Source organism: Grampus griseus, assembly GCF_964374135.1.
Source record: "Grampus griseus genome assembly, chromosome: 12".
Lineage (NCBI taxonomy): Eukaryota > Metazoa > Chordata > Mammalia > Artiodactyla > Delphinidae > Grampus > Grampus griseus.
Window position 1 is genome coordinate 50,124,707 of NC_139006.1, and position 18,787 is coordinate 50,143,493.

The 18,787-nt window shown below is 39.0% G+C and overlaps 1 protein-coding gene across 1 annotated transcript in view; it reads left to right on the forward strand.

The window, feature by feature from the left end:
- The window catches only part of MAPRE2 (microtubule associated protein RP/EB family member 2), a 164,298-nt gene that overhangs the window by 24,907 nt on the left and 120,604 nt on the right, over window positions 1-18,787 (forward strand). The window contains exon 2 of the mRNA XM_082667109.1: window positions 2,312-2,373. The gene's annotated coding sequence lies outside the window, so the exon portion shown is untranslated. The remainder of the gene's footprint in view (window positions 1-2,311; window positions 2,374-18,787) is intronic.

Consider the following 18,787-nt stretch of genomic DNA (forward strand, 5'->3'; position numbering starts at 1 on the left):
ACATAGTGACCTATTTTGAGTTCATCTTTTTAAAAAGTGTGAAACTTAGAGACAGTAACTGCTCTGCTTATGCCAGGCAGCACAGAAAACACTGTTTGCCTTCCCTGCCATCCCCACCAGTGGGGACCCTAGACCTCCACCCTCACAAGCCCGTGCATTATTGAGCACCTACCACATCCCAGGAGTAGACCAAGAGCTCTCCAGGTGTCTCGAATCAATGTCAGAGGCCTGGCTTTTAACGTGGTGTTGTGTGGACAAAACAGCAGAGTCTGTCAGACTCAGAACTTGTTAGTTGAGCTGCATGATACTGGGAAACTGCTCCACTGCTCTGAGCCTCTGTTTTTTCATTTGTAATAAGATGGTTTTGAGTATTAAATTAGATAAAATATGTCAAATGACTTGTGCAGGGGTATTCAATAAATGGTCTCATTCTTCTCCAAACTGATCCATGGCAGCTGTTGAGAATGTTAGCAACGGGCTCTTGTTGTCAGAACAGAAAAGACCAGTTGTATACAGCTGGTCCCGAATTTTCTAAGGGCTAATTATCTGGTTTACAGATAAACTAGGAAACTTATACTCTTGCTTCCTAGCTTGGTAGCCAATACTTCGCCTAGTAACGTAGCTACTGGTACTAGTTAAATAAAGAGGGCAAATGAAAATTTTATTCTGATTCAGTTAAAATATCTCAAAGATGGACTTAGGAAAAGAAACTGACATGGATGGGAACAGATTTTTTTAAACCTGAGTTTTTTAGTATTATCAACTCTCATTAAATTATGGGAAAAATGTGAAACACTCATAAAATTAAATTCTGTAAAATATGTGAAGAAATTCTACCTGTTCTATCTGAAGGGAATAAATTGTCAGCTTATCCGAGGTCAGTTCTTGAAACCATCCACATTAAATTTTCTGATTTTTATACAAGCCAAATTCTATGAATTACTTTTGAACTCCCTTATTGAATGGTATAACATTGAAAATTCAGCTATCACCTTTGTTTATTCTCTCAGCACTTACATTTTGTTATTTGCATTTATTTCCTTTCACCATCTCCTCTTTCTCTTATTAAAAGAAAAAAAAAATATATATATATATATATATAAAATGCCTCCCTCTTCCCTTTCTTAAAATCTTTCTCCCAGTGGCATCTCCAGAACTATGTCTGGGATTAATCACATTGTGTTGGATCTGCCACAAATACTTTATTTTTATACAATTGATGTTAAACTAAACAAGCACCAAAGGCATTTCTGAAATGGCCATTTACAGAAAACACGGAAGAGCAATGTGCAGGGTGAGGGCTTAGGTGGCAGGTGGAGAGGGGTCCTTTCTAGTCTGTTTCTTGGGTGTGGTGGGAAGACCACTAAGGCTCACACACATCTGCATCTCGGGTCCCTTTTAGGAGCAACTGCTTGAGCCACAAGCAGCCTCCCCAGTTATCATCCACCCCACCCCCAACCTGGGCCCCTCAAAACCCACAGCTCACACACATGTCTCAACCTCTGGAATTGGACCTGTCCTTCATCAATTTATTGTCTTATCATTTAGTCAGAGCATGTTTTGAAGATAAATAGCAAATTCATATAAAGAAAGTAAATAATTCTTTGATGGTGTATATATTTTGAAGTTTGATCCTGGCAATGCTTGTCCTGTTAAAATTAAGCACATCTTTTTTAAAATATTTATTTATTTGGTTGCGCCGGGTCTTAGTTGTGCCATGCAGGCTCCTTAGTTGCGGTACGTGGGCTCCTTAGTTGCAGCATGCATGTGGGACCAAGTTCCCTGACCAGGCATCAAACCCAGGCCCCCCACCTTGGGAGCACGGAGTCTTAACGACTGTGCCACTAGGGAAGTCCCTAAACACATCTTTTAACTAGAAGAATAAGCCTGTGTTGATACTAGATATAAAGTCTGCAGATTAACCCAAGTTTGGGAAAGTCAATACTTTAATTGACGTTGGCATTTGATACCTCACTGGGGACATTGGTTCCTTGGGTTATCTGCTAACACATGATTCTCATCACATGAGGCTATGGGGGGGAGGGTAAAAAAAATTCTCTTCATAGGACTGACATTATCTAAATACTCTCAAACTATGATTAATCAACCCAAGAACTGATATAATAATGTAGCTGACAACCCTGTTGTTTGGCTGAGTTACTCTCTTATATGATAAAGTCAACCGAATTTGGACGTGTGCTTTTTAATTTTCTCTTCCATTGCTGGCCACACCCAATGAACTAAACAACCCTTTGCTCTGATGTTTTCAGCACAGTAAATGCTTTTTTTCTTTTCATTTTTACGATCCCAGTATCCTGTTTCTCAGAGGAACATTTCTTCTCGACAGCCAGGGAGAAAGCCTGGATGCTCAAGGTAAGATTTCAACGTAAATTATGTTGCATGACTCCCTGTTTACAGATTAAATTGGAGTGTGTATTATTAATGCCTTTGTAACAAATTTATTTTCAAAATTCCATTATACAGTTAAAGCGAGTATTCGAGTAAACATGCTTCATTAAAACATTGTTTTTCAAACTACATTCCATTTCCCATATGTACTAAGGGCTAATTAACTGTTATCCGCAATTCCTCTAAAAATGCTCAAGCCAGTTAAAGTTGAACTTTGGAGATCTTATTGGTGAGAAGTGAAGTGAGAGAAATTTAAGATATAGTCAAATGACCTCATGACATTTCTAATTATGAAGAAGGGATTATTTGTTAAAAATCCAGGCAACTGCTCTGTTGGCTTTACAGTAGAGGTGGGCATCTTAAAGGAGATGAAAGCTCGGGAAGCCTCATTTTTTCAGTTTGGGATTTGTGTTTGAGACAAAATCATTTGACCTTCTGTTGTTTCCCACTGGTGTTCCACTTACTATTCCAGGAGCTCACTAGAACAAAGGAACAATTAACTGAAATTCCACCAGATGGCAATATTTGGAAAGCCATCCAGTAAGGTTTCAAAGATTTGAGCTATTTATTGTTCACACCGAGAATAGTCTCACAAAGTGTAAAGTCCTAGACTTCATTAAGGGTGCTCTAAACATCTTTTGTTTTACTTTTTGCCCACAGCATCGAAATTTTTACTAGGGGGAAAATAGGTGTGTGGGGGGTATGTGTTGTTTTCTTTTGTTTATCATTCTGGAAGGATAACATTAGAAACTTCATTCTTCAATAATTCTCCAAACAGTATTGGTGAGTCTTAAAAGCTCAAATCAATGGGTAATAGACCATATTTGTCTTGGGGTCTCTTTGTGATAAATGCTATGATTGATGGTCATTTTTAAATGAATTATTTGAGAAGAGAAACAGAAAATTCTAAAGAAGAGTAGAATTTTAAGGAGTTGCCTAGATAGTAAACCAAGTGAAATTTACAGGTACAGAATTCTTATTTGTAATGATTTGAAATAATTAAGGTTTATTTAAATAGGATGAGTAAACTTTGCCCCTTTTGCTCTAATGAAAGTAGAGATGCTGTATGTACCCTGAGTGGTGCCCAAAGAGCTGCCCTCTTCAACAATCAGAACTGGCTCTAGGACAGAGCTGGGACAGAGGGAGGGAAGTAGAAAGGCATCTGAGGGCAATTGAAATAGGAAGAGCCAATAAGAGGAGCCGCCTGAGCTTTCCATGTGCACGTAAAAGCAGTCCCTGAACAGAACCCTCAGACACTGTTGATGGGAATGTAAGTGGCTGCACTATGGAAAACAGTATGAAGGTTCCTCAGAAAACTAAAAACAGAATTACCATATGATCCAGCAATCCCACTCCTGGGCATATTTCCAGACAAAACTATAATTCAAAAAGATACATGAGCCCCTAAGTTCATAGCAGCACTGTTCACAATAGCCAGGACATGGAGACAACCTAAATGTCCATCGTCAGATGAATGGATAAAGAAGATGTAGTACGTATTATATTTACAATGGAATACTACTCAGCCATAAAAAGAATGAAATAATGCCATTTGCAGCAACATGGATGCAACTAGAGATTATCATACTAAGTGAAGTAAGTCAGAAAGAGAAAGATGAATACCATATGATATCACTTATATGTGGAATCTAAAATATGACACAAATGAACCTATCTATGAAACAGAAACAGACTCATGGATATAGAGAACAGACTTGTGGTTGCCAAGGGGGAGGGGGTTGGGGGAGGGATGGAGTGGGAGGTTGGGATTAGCAGATGTAAGCTATTATATACAGAATGGATAAACAAGGTCCTACTATATAGCATGAGAAACTATATTCAATATCCTATGATGGGGCTTCCCTGGTAGCTCAGTGGTTGAGAGTCCACCTGCCGATGCAGGGGACACGGGTTCGTGCCCCAGTCCGGGAAGATCCCACATGCCGCGGAGCGGCTGGGCCCATGAGCCATGGCTGCTGAGCCTGCGCGTCTGGAGCCTGTGCTCCAAAACAGGAGAGACCACAACAGTGAGAGGCCCGCGTACTGCAAAAAGAAAAAAAAAAAAAATCCTATGATGAACCATAATGCAAAAGAATATTTTTGAAAAAGGATGTGTATATATATATATGTATAATTGAATCATTTTGATGTACAACAGAAATTAAAACAACATTGTAAATCAACTATACTTCATTAAAAAAAAAAAAAAGCAGTCCCTGGACAGGCACTGAGTGCCCTTTGAAACCCACTCGTGTGCCCTAGGAGGGGGCCTATATATCTGGTGTCCAGGACAGTCCTAGTTAACTTCTGCTGTCCTGGAATATCATCTTTACCACCCCCTTTCACCCTCAAAATTCTGTCTGGATAATAAGGTGATTGTATAATTTATCTTCCAAGCTGGCATGTTTGAAGAAAAAGTAATAGAAAAAGATGGCCTGATATCTAAATTAGGTGTCTGTGTATAAACCTCCTTATATATATGGGGCTATGGGACAAATTCTTTTTCTGTAAAGAGCCACATAGTAAATAGTTTTCTGCTTTGTTGATCGTACAGTCTCTGTCACAGCTATTCAATTCATTGTAGCGTGAAAACATAATAAACATAAATGAATGGGTTTGGCTGGCTTCCAATAAAACTTTATTTACAAAAAACAGGCAGCCAGCAGCATTTGGCTGGCAGGGTATACAGCCTTGTCTGCGATAGTAGACAGTAAGGAAATAGGAGATGGTGGAGAACCAAGAAGACGGCCATCCTCATTCTTCTCCCTTCTCTTCATATCCCTTCTGGGTTGCAGCCTCCTCATTTAACCCTCTCGGAAGCTAGTATTAATAGTTTCCTTGAGTGAGCAATTTCATCATCAGTTGTGTGGTTCCCAAGATTCCTTTGCTGGGTCTAACTGCTTTCTTCTCATCCAAATCTGTTCCTGCACCTGCACACCGTGCCTGTGCTTTGTACCTCATGACACAGAATAGCATCCCTACTCAGGTATCACTTGAGTCCTAGTGTCAAATACTGGAGCAATAGCTATTAACAGACATTGTAATTTATGCTTTGGTCCTCACTAAATAACTGTCTATAGGAAATACAGCCACATTAAGGAAACTTTTATGTTGATTCTACCAGAATTTTTATTATAAAAATAATAAATTTAAAGGAAACTTTAGGGGAAAAAAATCGCCCATAACAATACCACCCCAAAATAACTATTTTTCTTTCTTTTTTTTTCTTTTCTTTTTTTTTTTTTTTTGCATATTTGCTATTTCCTTAAGTATTCCTGTTTTTCTATAGTGGATAACATAGCACATGTGAATTTTGTGTTTTATTTGATATTAATCACAAGCGTCTTTCATGAGTCATCAGAACAATCATTAGAATAGTATTGTTGTATCAATGTGCCATAAAATATCTTCTAATTTTTCACTAAAACATGCTATACTAAATTTTTTGTGGACTTTGTTATTGTTTTGGTTGGTTCAGTTTAGTTGTTTGTTTTTTCTTTGGTTTTGTTTATTTCCTTAGGACAAAATCCCAGAAGATTATTATCCAAGGCTATGACCATTTGTATGACTTTTAATCTAGTTTACCACATGTTTTTTTTTTTTTAATTTATTTTACTTTTGGCTGCGTTGGGTCTTTGTTTCTGTGCGCGGGCTTTCTCTAGTTACGGTTAGCCGGGGCTACTCTTCATTGCGGTGCGCAGGCTTCTCATTGCAACGGCTTCTCTTGTTGCAGAGCACAGGCTCTAGGCACGCGGGCTTCAGTAGTTGTGGCACACAGGCTTTTGTTGCTCCGTGGCATGTGGGATCTTTCCGGACCAGGGCTTGAACCTGTGTCCCCTGGCATTGGCAGGTGGATTCCCAACCACCTGGGTATCACCAGGGAAGCCCCCACATCTTTTCTTAAAAGGTTTGGAGTACTTTACAAGTGTTTACAGTTTGAGGGTATTAGGCTCACCACAACTTTGTGAGAAGTAGCAATTTATTCAATAATATTTATTGAATGTCTTCTATACGTAAAGAACTGTGCCAATTACTTCGTGTGTGTGTGTATATGTAAACATATATGTATCAATATATAAATGATGTGCTCCTTCCAGAAACATTTATTGAGTGCCTACTATGAACTGTGTATTGTAAGATTTTAATGGTGAGCAGAAGATAGCTTCTGTCTGAGTTTGACCTTACTGGGGAGCTAAGATACCTAGTAAATAACTGTAATAAAATACACAAGATGAGACACACCATAGGAGAAATATAGTTAAAATATGAAGGCGTTTGGGAGGGGTGAGGGGAGGTAGAAATGGCATCGGAGCCAAACTTTGAAGGTAAATTGGATTGGGATGCTTGGAGATGGTGAGATTTGCCCTTCATTCCATAAGCATGTCTTGATTGACAACTACATGCCAAGTCCTGTGCTACAAGCTCGGGATATAAAGGGGAACAGACAGAGCTCTCAAAGCTTACTCTCTAGTGGAGTAGACAGCCTTTAAAAATAAAATTGTAAGTGTGATCGGTTGGATGGCTTATCTAGCAGAGGATACACATGGAGGTAGGGATGAAACCAGGGTTTTCTTTGAAGAGGAGCTTTTCCCTGGCTCCTCTTTTGGCATTGTCTTCATCATCAGTTATTGGGTCAGAATCTGTGGGAGATCTGCTTCTGGAAGTTTGAAGGTTACTCTAGTTGTACTGACCAACATTCCAATTAAAATTGGCCTACATTTACAGCTGGTTCCCCCAGTGGGCATATTAACTGAAAATGCACAGAGCCTAAGGCTGGGATCAGCAAGACCTACATCCTGGCCCTCACCAGCTGATGACTGAAGCAAAGCACTAAGAAGTACAAGGTTTCATGGGTGTTTTGTTTTCTAACAGCTGGAAGGAACCTCAGTAATAATCTAATCCAACTCACTCATCTGACAGATGCACGTTCTTTGTGAAGAGAGTTGGGTGACTAGCCTAGTGTCAGACATTTGGTGACAATGCCACGGCACCAGAACCCTGGCTTCTGACTCTCACATGCTCTTGTGCCATATTCACTGCTGTCATTTCTTCTGCCTCATCTATACCACCGAAGTAAAAAGAACTAAAAAGTGTTAGCCTAAGCATTCCTTGTGCCTGTAGAAGCGATATGTGTTTTACCCCTCTCGGACCACAGCAAAAAATAATTTTAAAGTAAGTATTTTTAATTTTAAAAGTAATGAATAGTGGTAGAAAGAGAGGGAACTTGGAACAAATTCCTGCATCAGCCATTTACCTCCCTTAGATTCTGGGCAAATAACTTGACCCCACTGAGTTTTTACATCTTGAGTTTGTTGTGAGAATAATTGGCAGTAACATTAAGTGTTGGATGCATTATGGGCACTCAGCAAATGTTTATTTTCTTTCTCCTTTACCTCCTGGAGCTACAGGTTCTTGACAGATTTCCTTTTGTTTATTAATGAGGTGACCTTGTGAGACTCAGGAGAATTAAATGATGGAGTGAGAGTACATTCATAAAAAAGTATCTGGTGCACAGCTCAATGTTCTCATTTCTGAATTTCACTGGACTACAGTTAAGTAGAGATTTAAAGGTTTTTATTCGTGGTTCTTTATCCTTTTCTTCAGTAGCTTATTTTATATGGTCTGTGAACATGTTGGTGAGACTTAGAATTCATTCATTTTCTCCATGACTTATTTCAAAATGATTTGTCAAAGAGAGAAAGATGATTAGATGAAGAAAATATGGCTAAATGTTAACTACAGAACATAGCTGGTGGGTATGGTGTACATTATGCTATTATACAATTTTTTCTACTTTTCTGGATGTTTGAAATGTCCCAAGTCAAATTATTTTTGGAGGATTACATATTAAATACGAAACTTCTACCATGGCCCCATCACCATGCAAGGTGCCGAGGATATGTTTTGGGCAAGAAAGTCAGGGTCTCAACACTGATGGAGCTATGGCCCACCATAGCAGACACTAATAAGACAGGCAACTTCCTCTACAGGGTGCTAACGGCTATGGTAGGGGCTCCCATGGCATCCTGTGATCCTCCTAGCAGTGACAGCAAAGCCACGACTGGTGCAGGGAGGTCAGATGGGGCTTCCAAGAGGGAGTGACATCTCATCTAAGACCCAAAGAAAAAGGAGGAGCTAGCAGGTGTTGGGGAGAGGGAGACTGCAGGGAATGAGGGATTGTTTGGGCAGAAAGAGTAGCATCTTCAAAGACCTGGAAAGAAGATAAGAGAAGCATATGACATTTTAGCAAAATTGAAAGACATTCAGTAACGAGCTGCAGCATCAAGGTAGTAGTCAGAAGGAGGGTTGGATGAACAAGCAGATCAGGAAGGGCCTTGTGAGGCCAGTGAAGAACTTTGAGTTGTTATCCTGAAAGTGATGGTTGAGGTGTTTTAAGTAGAGAAGTAAAACTTCTATCATTTTTATCTTAGGATGGTCACTCTGGCAACTGTATGAAAGTGATCGGGAGGGGATAAGATTAGAAGTGGAGACACAAAGTGGAGGATGTTGATGAGCATCTAGATTAGCTGATGGTGGCAGCTGGGGTAGAGAAAATAGGTGGGTTTGAGTATAGTTTAGAAGGCAAAATAGCCAGCATGGGTAAGGGAGAGGTCAAGGTCTAATTCATTCATTCAACACGTGTATTGAGTGCTTGCTATGGGGTAAGCCTATTTCAGTGCTGAGAAGGAAAAGTCAGGTAACGGCTATAGGGAATACAGGGTGTGTATAGAGGGGACTAATGGAGAGGGGTCTTTGGCCAAAGCACTCATTATCCTTCGGGACCCCCTTCAGGGATGTCAAAGTAAGAAGTAGTCACCTGGCAACCGTGGAGTTCAGTGGGCTTCCCTGGGAGCTCCGCCAATGGCAGTGCTGTGGTTTGCAGAGGATGATGCCCAGGTGCCTGATATAAGTAAGTGGGAGCTCTAGTGGTATTTACTGAGATAGGAAACACAGGGTTGAGGGAACACTGAAAGTGCGATGGCAAGAATCAGAAACTCGGTGTTAAATATGTTGAGTTGAGGGTGCCCATGACATCCAAGAGTACGTATATAGAGATTTGGGATCTGAATCCCAAAAGAGGGAAAAATGAACCACAAGTATAGTTTTTGGAGTCACTAGCATGTAAGCAGTAAGCTGTGAATCTCGGTAAAACTGTCCAAGGAGAACAGAACCTTGAAGATCACCAATATTTAAGGGGTAGGTTATAGCAGCATTATTCACAATAGCCAAAGGCAACCAAGATGTCCATCGACAGATGAATGGATAAACCAAATATGGTTTATACATACAGTGGAATATTATTCAGCCTTAAAAAAGGAAGGTAATTCTGCTACATGCTACAACATGGATGAACCTTGAGGACGTCATGTTAGGTGAAACGTCACAAAAAAACAAGTACTGTATGATTCCACTTATATGAGGTACCTAGAGTAGCCACTTCACTGAACTCTACACTTAAGTGGTTAAAATGGTAAGTTCTATGTTATATGTATTTTACTACAGTGAGAGAGAGAGACTGATAATGCTTAGCTAGAAACATGGGGAAAAGACCAGTTGTATATGCTCTCATGGAAGCCAAGGGAAAATAGCATTTCAAGACTGAGCAAAAGCCAAGGATTGATAAACCCAAATGTTCCACAGAGGTTAAGTAAGATAATGACTAAAAGTGCCTATTGGTTTAGCAAGCAAAAGGTTGTTAGTGATCTTGGTGATGACGATTTCAATCTCGTGGTCAATGTGGTACCCAGCATGGAAGCTGAGGAGTGAGGCGGAAATGGAGGCGTGGAGAGGGCAGCTTTAAATAAGCCCGAAACAGAATAAGATGACTACCGTGCAGGTAAATGTGTAGGTTTGGGGGCAGGAAACTTAAATTCTTGTCTAATGGCTTCAATTACCCTCTGAAGTCAAGGACAAGGCTATCTGCTGAGGGAGGGAAGGTGGAAAGGTCAGAGATCTGAAGAAACTGAAAAAGTATTGAAATTGCTGGTTTGTGAATAATGACAGAGTGCTGAGTAGGGAAGCAGAAGGATGACCTGGAAACATTGACACCCACTCAGGTGTGGAGGGCATGAATTTATAGTTGTGCTGATCTTCTAGGCAGGGTGCCTCTTCCCCCTGCCCCCCAGCAGGGTTCAACAGTTCAAACAAGGCATATGTACGTGAGTAGATGAAAACTTTATAAGGGTTCCTTTTTGGGGAAACATGAAATTGATGTCAAGGACAATATGTTTACTTTCAAGTGGGCAAATGCTTTATTCGTTCTTTTTAAAATGTTGCACGAGCCAAATGACTGGGTTAAGAGCTCTTGATTGTTTGGTTTATGAGTTCGATATTTGTACAGGGATTGTAACTAACACACGAGGGCCCCCTGCTGACAGAATAGATTGTTGGGGGCCACCCGTAATTAACAATCGATTGGTTCAGAATGAAACTTTGAACGGCTTATTGAGTAGTTTGGTGTCACATCTCCCATTCACAAACCTGTATTGCCTGTCATTGGTGGCGCCACAGGCAACCATTGCATTGTGTGAAGAAATAAAACTGCCGAACTGCTTGGCAAACCGTTCATAGATTGTATATCCCTAGAGGAGATTTCTGCCTTATGCATAGAGCACCAGGATCGGGTTAAGAAATACTCATTTTTGCTAGCAAAAGTGTCACTTAAATTACTCTGAGGTTGACATATCTTATCACAATTTTCTTTACAAGTGGGCTGTGGTATGTGGAAAGAATGCTATTGATGTCTCCTAGGCTGGTGCCTGGAATGCTTGTATATATTGAGGCCCCCTAATCAGGAAATATGTTTCTTCTACCTGGCTTCACTCTCTAAGTTTATTTTTCTGGCCTGAAAGTCATTAAAAAATCGAAGAATTAATGAACAAAGATGATGAGTACGAAGCCTATGACATTTCTTATTCCCACTGATACCCCACAGCTTCAGAGCAGAGTTCTAAATGTTTTGTAGTGATAAAAATGTTCTATCTATACCGACTATTTGGGGAGCCCCTAGGCATATGTGCCCATTGAATATTTGAGATGTGGCTATGTGATTAAGGAAGATTTTATATTTTATTTTATTTTAATTCAATGTAAATAGCCACATGTGGCCAGTGGTACTGTATTGGACCGTCCATCTCTAGAAGCCAGATTAGACAGTACAGAAAATTTAAATGCAGCATACAAGCAGAGCTAACCCAGGAAACTCACTCTGGTCTTTGATGGCCAAACAATTCTGGCCTGGCCTCATCCTGCCATCAAGTTGGTTATAGCCTAGGGACGCTGGCCCATGTGAGGGTAAGCATGGGGGAGGGGGCAAGATCTGAAAACAACCTACTGCTAGGGGAGAGTCACCTTCATTTCTACCTGAATTTTGTCTCTGATACCTGAACACTGGAGTCCTGTGTACAAAGAAAAGTGTGGGAGAGAGAACAAACTTAATGCCTACTGTGTACAAATACCCGGCTAGCAACTGCACACATTAATGTCTCGGTTATCATATATGTCCGCTGTGAACCTTGTTTCTGCTTTTTTAGAAATGAGAAAATTGAGTTTTCAGAGAGATGACTGGCTTGTTCAAGGCACATAGTAAGTAGTAGAGACAGATGCGAATGCAAGCAGGTGTGAATCCAAAGTTATTTCCACAAGCAGTACTCACAGACTTTAATTCCGTGTGTGTGTGTGTGTGTGTGTGTGTGTGTTTAATCCAATTATCTCAGAAGTTGTACCTGTGTGCCACCTCTCCTCCCTGCCCTCCCTACCCCCTACCACTTCAGTTATGTTGATTGTAGCTTACGCCCCCCCATAGAAATACAACTATTAGTGTCATAGATGTACAGTCATTCGGACTGACTCGAGAAATAAAGACAGATCCCAACAGCTTAGTTACCATCACAGCAAAGTCTCAGGCTTCCTGGTACTTCTATATATTTATGATATATCTTACGAGAGGTAGGTTAGATTATCTACAGTCATCTAATCAAACATCTCCCAGAGTTCAAATGCTGCCTGCCTTCTCACATGTCTCTTACGTGTATATTTTCTTCTACTTCTATGGCATTTCCAAAATGTCCACTATTGAAAATAATGGTGGAAATCATGAAAAGCAAACACCTATGATCCTACCCTAACAAATGCCCCCCTTCATATAATTTGACATAGTTATAAGCATACCTTGTGCATACTTTAGGACACTGCTTTTTATTTCACTTTGTCATGAGCAGTTTCCATGCTGCCACACATACTCATGATCACAGTGTTAATATCTATACAATAGTATTTAGAGTCGACTTACCATTATTATTCCAACCTTCCATTGTCTGATGTGTAGAGTCTGTTGAAAAACTAACTTCGGCAGGTTTTAAACCTATAGATCATAATTGGTTGGTTAATACCCCTGGCTGGAAGTCTCCTATCTGTGTGTTTCCACATCCCCTGTGAAGAGTTATTATACTGTGGAATTCCTAATTGGATATTACCTTGGATTTTAAACAAATTTTTCACATATGTAATTTTTAACTTCTAAAACGTGATATTCTCAAGAGCAACAGATGATGCATTCTATTTTAATTACCACCCCCTCTCCCAGACATTAGTTACGTAATATATGCTTCTTGAATTCTGTATAGTCTATAAAACTGGCTTGGAATCAGGTTGCCCAGTGACTTGCGGATAACAGATTTTCAGCATCCCTTACCTCAAATATCATTCTGCCTAAAATGCATGCACTGACGTGTTTGCCTCTGTTCTAAAGTTAGTCATGTTTGAGTCTTCAAGAAATCCTTTCAAATGAATCACAGGTGATCAAGTTGATATCAAACTATATTAGGGAACATGAACAGTCAAGGCTAGAATAAGCCTCAGAGTGCCTCCCTAGAGGACTAAATTCTAGGCCATGAGGATTTTTTATTTTCCAGTACTTCATACTTCTGCTTTGGAATACGGTGTTAAACCTTTACTGGACCATGACGTTTCAAACTGCTGAGGTGGTGTTCTGTTATTTTTCAAGGCAATGACTAGGCTATATAATACCTGCCTGGTAGAGTTTCTCTCATGGGATTCTTGTGTCTCTAACTTTACTTTTGCTCTTGGGGAGAGATATGTTTCAGATTTGTGTGAGGTAATGCCACTCACACAGCATTACTTTGGCTTATAAGCTGGATTGAACCATTAGCATCTTTTTCCCGTGCCTGGCTTAGAAACTTTGCTTGGTCTGTCAAAAAATATGAACTGATGGGCTTCACTGGTGGCACAGTGGTTGAGAGTCCGCCTGCCGATGCAGGGGACCCGGGTTCGTACCCCGGTCCGGGAAGATCCCACATGCCGTGGAGGGGCTGGGCCCATGAGCCATGGCCGCTGAGCCTGCGCGTCCGGATCCTGTGCTCCGCAATGGGAGAGACCACAACAGTGAGTGGCCCGCATACGGCAAAAAAAAAAAAAAAAAAAAATGAACTGAGTGCTTGGAACATTGTGTAATTACACCGTAGCAATGCTATACAGTTGTCTTGAAAGAAGAATATCCAACTACTCTTACCACCTGATCAAGAAAACAATGTATAATAAAAATTGCCTAACTCAGGCGCACTATTTTTTAAGCTGCATCTCATCAAAACATTGATATTTTTATTGTATAGTAAGATATCAAAACATGAAACATTTGCTTTTAAAAGTTAATCCCACTTAGGTAAAATTATTTCGGACTTTAGGGTCCAAAAAATATCAATAGTAGATAAAATTTTGGTTGAAAAAACTGACATTGCTGGCTCAAAGAACAATCATTTGTACAGAACTCAAATGTTTTTAAGTAATACAGAATGTTGGCCATCTTAGGATGCTCATAAAGACTTCAGAAGAGGCAGACTTTGAGCTGAGCCTACCTTTGTAAAATATGATTACATTAAAATTAAAAAAAAGGAAAAAGGACACTGCAGGCAACAGTCAGAAGATACAGGGAACAGAGCATAACCCCTCTCAATGGGGTAAGGGGATGACTGATTCTTTAATGTGATAAATGGAGGGTTAAGAAGAAAGACAAGCTGGGCTCTAACCGCACCAATTCCCAAATACCAGACTGTTATTTAAACTTTACATTTTAGATAGTAGGAAATATTGAACATGATGCAATACTCTATGGAAAAATTAGTTTTAAGATGGTAGTCTACACGGTTGTTTCCCTTCTCTCCAGATCTTCATTTGAAATAAAATTTAAAAAGAATAAAAGCATGGCAATTCTGGAAACATGAATGAGGACCAGAAATTGACAAACTTCTAGAAGATAGAAAGAGATAGGACTATATTGCTAGGTAATTTTTTTAATCAAAAGAAAAATGAAAAAAGAAGAGATGAAATCATTCACAGAATTATTATAATCCAGATAAAATAATTCTGAGGATAGAAGAAAACAACAAAAAAATCTAATTACTATCCTTAGACAGTATGAAAAGTATTGCATCTATTAAACTTCACTACCCCCTTTTCAAAAGAAGAGTAGCTATGGATAAGAAGCAGTTAGAAAACATGAGTTCCTGCAAACTAAAAATCAAGAGAAAGACTTCCTGAATGTAGCTAAAGAGTATTCCGGAGTATAGAGCAAAAGATGAGAAGATGGAAAATGTAAGAAAAGTATTAGTGATATGGAAAGGTGATCTTGAAGTTCAAGGTTAAGAAGAGTCCTTAAAGGAAATGTAGACATGGACACATATACGCTAACAAAGGTAAGGTAGATAGCTAGTGGGAAGCAGCCGCATAGCACAGGGATATCGGCTCGGTGCTTTTTGACCGCCTGGAAGGGTGGGATAGGGAGGGAGGGAGACGCAAGAGGGAAGAGATATGGGAACATATGTATATGTATAACTGATTCACTTTGTTATAAAGCAGAAACTAACACACCATTGTAAAGCAATTATACTCCAATAAAGATGTTAAGAAAAAAAAAAGGAAAAGTAGAGACATTGGAGAGAAAGAAATAAAGACATAAGGATTCAGATTAAGAGAGGCTACTGACCGTTGAGTAAAATAAATATAAAAATCCCAAACCCGTGTTGGTGAAAGTTCAGGATAAAAGAGATTTAGAGCTTCTGGGGTGAAAAGTCAGACAATGAGAGCATTACCCACAGAAGAGTGATCACCTGAATGGCATAAACTTTGATACATAATACTGGAGACTGGGAGACAGTGGAACCATGTGTTCAAAGTTCAGAGGGGATTGGTTTTGAAACCATGGTTCTGTACTCAGCCCAACTAAGAATAAAGTGTGAGAACAAATAGACATTTTCAGACATGAAAAGCCTTGAATACTTCTCTTAGCCTCTCAAAAAACTACTTGAAGATGTAGTCCAGGAAAATACAAGAGAATAAAATAAAGGATAAATTAACATCCAAAAAATTATGGAACTAATGGAAGAGTCCAATTATAAGAAATATCAGGATGCCATCAGTAATATCAAATCAGTTGATCCAAATTAGATAGTGGGTTCCATGATGAATGTCTTACAGAAAAAAAAGTCATTCTATTATATATATCTAAATTTAGAATCTGAGTATTTTTTATCATGAGATGATGGTATATATTTCTTCTGTCCAAAAAAAAAAATTGTTAAAATTTCTAGGAAAGGGGCTTCCCTGGTGGCGCAGTGGTTGAGAGTCCGCCTGCCGATGCAGGGGACGCAGGTTCGTTCCCTGGTCCAGGAAGATCCCACATGCCGCGGAGCGGCTGGTCCCGTGAGCCATGGCCTCTGAGCCTGCGCGTCCGGATCCTGTGCTCCGCAATGGGAGAGACCACAACAGTGAGAGGCCCGTGTACCGCAAAAAAAAAAAAAAAAAAAAAGTCTAGGAAAAATAAACTATACAGTATAGAAATATAGAGAGATAACACATCTATGTATTTGACATACCTGTTAAAATTCAAGTTCAGTCTTAAAATGAGATATATTTTGGAACAATTAATGGCCTGTGAAAAAAGATAATTCATTTGACCCTGATGTTTTTGTTATCTTATTATTTTGACTGCAAGATTCAAGATTTAATGACATATTTATTTCTCTGCGGAAGGTAATACCACTTGAGTTTGGAGAGAATAAGAAATTACATAATCATAAATGCCATTTACTAGATTTCAAGTTTAGAAGCAACCTATAGTCAAAACAAGGAAGACTTGACTACAGTCATAGAACATAATGTAAATATAAACGATAAAGGAGACATAATGGTAAAACCATGCAAATTAAAAGTGAGGGCTTCCCTGGTGGTGCAGTGGTTGAGAGTCCGCCTGCCGATGCAGGGGACACGGGTTCGTGCCCTGGTCCGGGAAGATCCCACATGCCGCGGAGCAGCTGGGCCCGTGAGCCATGGCCACTGAGCCTGCGTGTCCGGAGCCTGTGCTCCGCAACGGGAGAGGCCACAGCAGTGAGAGGCCCGTGTACCGCAAATAAATAAATAAATAAATAAATAAATAAATAAATAAATAAATAAATAAAAATAAAAGTGGAAAGTTGAGAAGAAACATATAAAATGAAGAGTTAATAAGTAATATTCCTTGGAATGAGTCAAGAAATTTTAAGGATATTGCTTGAAGTTGTAAAGGTAACCACTGGAACAACTTTAAATATTAACACTAATTGAGAGGAGAAAGTTAATAGAAGTATGTCGAATTTCTTTTATAGTAGAAAATAGATACTATGTTGATAAATCAAGAATAAAAACGGCCGAATTTTTAGAGATACAGTTGTAACCTCACAAGAGCTAAACATAGTTTAAAAAAACATTAACTACACATTTAATATTATACATTCTGTAGTCCTCTGATGCTTAACGTGTGCATATTACTTTTATAAACTACAAATAACTATTCATATATATAGAATGGATTGGAAGGAACGAGTTTAGCCAGGAAGACTCCCAGAAGCTATCACATTTCTCTGCCTCTCAGGGGACACAGATTTGATGGAAACAAAAAAAACAAAAAACAAAAGAAAAATCCAAAACAAACAAACAAAAAATGTTGAGGCAATTTGAGAAGAATTGATAGCATTTGGTGGTTGTGCAGATATTTGAATAGGACAGATTTTTTAAAAAAGGGTGAAGCAAAGATATATGATATTTTCACACTTTGTGAATATCTTTACAAGGTAATCTACACTGAAGCTACTGACAAAATGATACCCAGGATAATATACTTATTTTTAAACTTATCATTACCTTGCTGTTTCTTACCCAGTGGTATGTCTCCAGGCTAGTTGAAAGGTGAAAATGTAGCATTTTATTAGGTGATATTTATAATATGGTCGAATATTTATCATAATAAGAATATGATAACCCAAATATTTTTTATTTAATCATAAATGCCAAATATATTACACTAAAGAACCACTATAGGCTACAGTAAAGAATAAGTTAATAACATCATTTTTTGGTCAAAACTTTCATATACACAACCAAGAATTGATGCTTCAGGCTAACTGTGTGTACTGTTAGATCAGATCTCTTTCAATGATTTGATCTGTGGCAGAGGGAAAGTGCTCACATTTTATTACATTAGAAGTTCTCAAAGTCCCAGGGCTCAGAATATTTGTTGAGTTTTCAATAAGCTTCTAATCTTCCTCTGCTACCATGAGCTGGAATTTTAGCAGCTTCCTGGGCTTGATCCTATTCACTAAAGGTTTTTACGTAAATTACGAACTCTTCACGTCCCTCTTCCTTCATTCACACCCTGACCTCATCCCTCACTCGTGGAATATCCTTTGTTGAAAGCTTTTGGCTATAAATACCACTTTTTTTAGACTGCAGTAGAACAAAGCATTTTATACAAACAAACATGTTTTCTGATAACTACATAACTTGCTTTTCTTCAGCAAATGAAAATAAGAATCTCAAGATTAATAAAATTTACTAAGATCTGTGAAACAGGATCCAAAAGTTCACTTAACCTCCATTTCCCATTTTGGAAAGAATTATAATCGTGTGTAAAATTATGCAGAAAATTTGGCTCTTACATTTGCCTGACATTCGAAAGGAATCAAGAAAATGTCTTTTCAGTAAATTTAGTATCTTTATACTACAGACAATATTATGGACAGCAGCATCTCTCATCACTATAAGGCACTGTCTTTTGCCAGGTAAAGTCAGTGTGAAGAGACTCTGAGAGTTTGGACAGATTCTTTTTGTTTGGGGTTGTGGTTGGGTTTTTTCCCTCCATGTTGTCAATGGCTAGAGTGATGAATTTAAAGGGTGGAAGTAAATGATTCTTTGGCTTGGAGGAGGGGAAACGGAGAAGATAAAATAAAAGTAATCCAGGTTAACTATACATTTTAGAACCACATAATTAGGAAACATTGGAGGTTCTTCTTAAATCTTCCTAGTGAAATCGAGCATCTTGCTTTAACAC